The sequence below is a fragment of the Dipodomys ordii genome, unplaced genomic scaffold (genome assembly GCF_000151885.1).
Source record: "Dipodomys ordii isolate 6190 unplaced genomic scaffold, Dord_2.0 Scaffold172, whole genome shotgun sequence".
Taxonomy (NCBI): Eukaryota; Metazoa; Chordata; class Mammalia; order Rodentia; family Heteromyidae; genus Dipodomys; species Dipodomys ordii.
The window spans coordinates 2,599,154-2,603,938 of NW_012267388.1; positions in this window are offsets into that span (position 1 = coordinate 2,599,154).

The window sequence follows — 4,785 nt, forward strand, 5'->3', positions numbered from 1 at the left end:
TGGTTCAGCTGCTGAGGATCTCATGCTGACAATGGAGATGACAGAGTCACCTCTAGCTGTGACAGCAGCTGAGGAGACACCAAATGATACACATGCTAGGGATCCTGAGCTGGCAAGGCTTGTGTCTCCCAAGATTGAGACACTTCCAGCTGGGGCAGTTCAATCCAGATTATCCGGGGACTCTCTCCCCCAGGCTATGTCCTGACATTACTATAGGCAGGACCAGAGAAGGTGCTAGAAGTAGGTTCAGAGGCACATTACCAACAGGCTCAGGCTTTGAGGCCTACCACTGGGAGAATGATGTCTTGAGGAGGAGGACAGCACAGACACCTGGAAAGCAAGGAGGAGGCTCATGAGCTGAGCTGCTGCATTGTAACTGTGCTCTACTTCATGTCCCTCCCAATTCAATCAAATTGTGTTTTCCCCAGGGACTGGACTTGCATGGGGAAGGGAAAGGTAGGGTTGTTCCCAGGGACAGATTTCCAGAAGGAAGGTGTCAACCTACTCTCATACTTACAGCTAATGTCCTGCAGATGACTCAGTGACATTGCTTTTCTCCTGTGTGGCTGCAGTTAAACTGGAGAGAATGCTCAGGTCATGGCTGTGGGGGATGGGCCAACTGTGGGCTCTCATCAAAGCCAAGCAGGAAGTTCATGGCTATGTTTTGCACATGGTCTGCCCTGAGACTGTCCATTGCTTAGCAAGTCCTCTATCTATAAAGAAACTCCACTGTTTCCCAGGCCTCCCTAGTGTCCCTCACAGAGGGTGTCTGAGCCTGACTGGAGGTGAGAAGCCTCTTCACTCCCGGAAGATTTCTTGACAGTGGAAATGGAGATGGTTCCCAATACATTTCTGTTTCTCAAAACAAAACAAAACTGAAACAGACATTTCTGAGAGATAATCACATGATTTCTGTCTTGTGTCTACCTTGTGTCAGGTATGTTGAGCTGCTTGCTTCGAATGACAAGATATCAGAGCTCTATCTGCTGAATAGCAAGGATTATAGGCCTAGCCCACAGTTACTGGGATTTTTGTTGTTAGTAGTATATTATCTCTTTGGGTAGCAAAGTCTGGCCTCAAAGTGTAGATCTCACTTCCTCTGTCTCTCAGTGTAGGGATTACAGCATGTGCCTCCATGTGGTGTTTAGTATTTCTGAACTACTGAATATTCCTATGTCCGAGGGAAGATTTCCTCCACTATTTGAAGCTAATTCCTCTCCTGGAAGAACTTTTCTGTCATCCATGAACTTTTTTCACATAATCTTTTCAAATTTACAGGGAAGCGGAAGGAAGGGGTTTGGAAGAGCAACTGCAGGTAGAACATCCTTAATAAATGAAGAGAAAGAGCATTGCAAATGCTAGGCCCCATGGCTCTCAGCTTTAATCCTCACTACTCAGAAACGAGAGATTGGAAAATCTAATTTAGAAGCCAGACTGGGCAGAAAAGTCTGTGAGACTCTTTATCTCCAATGAAACAACGAAGAGCTGGAAGTGAGGTTGTGGGCTCCAGTGAGAGCTCAAAGCCAGGAGGGTGGCAATACAGGAAGAAAGGATGCACTGGATAACATTGTGAGAGTAACAGAGAGAAACTTGCAGACTTAGGTATTACTGAGCTTGTTTTGTTGGCTACCATTTGCAGTAGAAAACTTGTGTAAAAACAGGAGACTTCCTTCAGACACATGCCCAGAAGGCCTGAGAAAGTCAATATGGCCCTATGTCAGTACCTCCCAAGACTTTCTCATCATGGGCTGAGCAAGACTTGCCTCCCATCTCAGCTTCTCAGGAAAGGTCAGCCTTTACAACAGATGGAATGAACAGCAATAGAACCAATTGAGCAAGTGAAGGTAGAGGAAGGTTGATAGTGAGATGTCTACTTGTTGTAGTAGATGAAAACAGGTACAAGGTATCTGGCTGCATGTTGAGACAGGTGTCCAAGTCCTGCTTAGTCACATGATGGGGCCAACATTCTGTAATTGCTACTAGGTCCTGCTTTGTGAGCTAGCTGAGGATCCAAACATTGAAATAGCACCAAATAGAACAATTATATAATATATATACATATATGTATGCTTCTTTATATATACAGCTCTATATACATATATACATGCATATATATTATATTTACAGAGAGAGAGTTAGAAACAGGGTTTGAATTTAGGACCCTGAACTCTGGTTGAGCCTTTTCTCTCAAGGCTGAAACTGTACCATTTGAATTGCACATTGATTCCAATATATTTTGCAAGTTAACTGGGATAGTCAGGATTTTTCATTCATTTGCTCCCTTCAAACTGAGATCCTCAAATTACAAAATCTTGAGTAATAGGATCATAGGGGTCTGCCAGGTGTGCCTGGCTTCAGATGTTTTGGGGTTGGTTTCGTTTCCTTTTTTCTTTTTTTTTAATTTTTTTGGGGGGTCTGGCCCTGGGGCCTGAACTCTGGGCCTGGGCGCTGTCCCTCAGCTCTTCAGCTCAAGGCTAGTGCTCTACCACTTGAGCCACAGCGCCACTTCAGCTTTTTTCTTTTTGCTTATGTGGTGCTGAGGAACCGAACCCAGGGCCTCAGGCATGCAAGGCAAGCGCTCTACCACTGAGCCACCTTCCCAGCCCTTCTTTTTTTTCTTTCTTTTTTTTTTTTTTGTTGTTGTTGTGAGGCTTGAACTCAGGCTCAATGTTATGCCTGAGCTGTTTTCCTTGTGGCCAGCACTCTACTACTTTGAACAACAGCTGTCCTTCCTGTTTTCTGGTGATTAACTGGAGATGACAGTCTCAGGGACTTTGCTGCCAAGACTGTTTTTGAATCCTGACCTCAGATCTCAGCCTCCTGGGTAGCTAGGATTGCAGGTGTGAGCTCCAGCACCCAGTAGGCATATTTATTTAGAAGACAATCTGATTTCAATATTTAGGATAAGTAGCTCCCCCAAATAAAGAATTTTAGTCAGGCTCTGTTGGCCCATATCTGTAATCTTAGCTACTCAGGAAGATGAGATTTGATTATTGAAGGTTCAAAGCCAACCTAGGTAGGAAAGTCCATGAGACTTTCTAATTAACTACCAAGAAGCTGATAGTGGTGCTATGACTTATGTGGCAGAATCTCACCCAGAAGCCAAAAGGGAAGCAGTAGCACCCATTACCTGAAACCAATCTCTATTACTAGCCCCCAAATAATCAAATAGATTTAAGAAAACACAACTACCACCACTCCCAACAAAAAAACAACCAAAATAAAATTAAGACTGGAGATTTGGTCCCACTCCATACCCCCCTCAGAATCTCTTGCTTCTACAGAAGCCAGAGCAGCACTGTCATTTGAGGCTGCACTGGGAAAGTGCAGGGAGGGAGTCCATGAAGGAGCTCTAAGAAGGAAGGTGTAGGTTGGGGACAGCCAGCTGGGACTAGGTCAGGCGCTCTCCCTCCATCCTTCCCCCCCCTTCTCTCTGTCTGTGTTTTTCCCTCTCCTTCTCCCTCTCCCTCCTCATCCCTCCTCCCTCTTTTTCTCACACACACACTCATGGATGTACACATGGAAATTTAATATTTGATAAGGGCTTAAATTATTGAAGAAAAGTCAGGTTGGTCTATCAGGGCTGTGGGACAAACACAGGATGTCACTGGCAGTGATGTTGCTGGTTGAGGATGGGGCTCCCTCCCACCCTGTGGCTGGGTGCTCCGGTGAGTACTCTTCCTCTATTCAAAGCACCAGTGAGTACTTGGTGAGGTTAGCATAGTAGTCCACTTCAAGGACAGGGAGGACAAGGGCAGTGCAGGCTGTGTGACCCCAGGCTCCAGGCCTCACCTGAGCTCCAGGTGCCCACGGCCGGAAGTGGCCACACCACCACCGGAAGTGCCCTGCTGGAGCGTCTTCTGGCAGAAGCCAGGCTTGCTGGAGGACCAGGCCCCCTGAGCTCTGTAAGTGGGGTGGCGGGAGGACCTGCAGGGATGAAGCGAACCTGAGCCTGCGTGCGGACAGCTCGCAGGGCTGCGGCTCCGCGGTGGGATGGCGGCGTCTGGCCCGGAAGGGCCGCCGTAGCCACTCCAGGGTGACCCAGGCCGTCCTTGGAGAGCATGGCCGCCCGGCCTGCTGAACAGCCTCGCAGACACGGACCGGGTGCCACGTGTGCTGGGGAAGGTGTGCCCCTGTGTCTGCCGCTCCTTCCTGTGCGCTGCTCAAACAGGAATGTGTGACCCTAACAAAGCCAAGGAAAACTCAAATTACATACTAGCTTTTTGTTGTTGTTGTTGTATCAGGGAATAGGTTTTTGTTTGTGTTTGGTCAGTCATGGGGCTTGAACTCTGGGCCTGGGCGCTGTCCCTCAGCTCTTCAGCTCAAGGCGAGCACTCTACCGGTTGAGCCACAGCGCCACTTCAGGTTTTCTGGTGCTTTATTGGAGATAAGACTCTCAGCGGCTTTCCTGCCTGGGCTGGCTTTGAACCGTGATCCTCAGAGCTCAGCCTCCTGAGTAGCTAGGATTACAGGCGTGAGCCACCCGTGCCTGGCTTTTTTTTTTTTTTTTAAATCAGGGAATACTTTTTGTCAGCAATACAAACACCACCAATCTTTCAGTCATCAGCCACAGAGGTAAATATTACCAACACTCCTAAATCCCCACCACTTACACCTCAAGGACACCTACTATTCAGAGCTCACTGGAATCAGTCAATATTTACTCATAGGTCTGCCTTCTTTAACCTTCCTTAGAGATTTATTCATATTGTCTTCTAGTCAAGATTAATTTGTATGTATCACTCAGTCTTCTGTTGTATATTGTGGTCACTGCCTGTTTGGGCC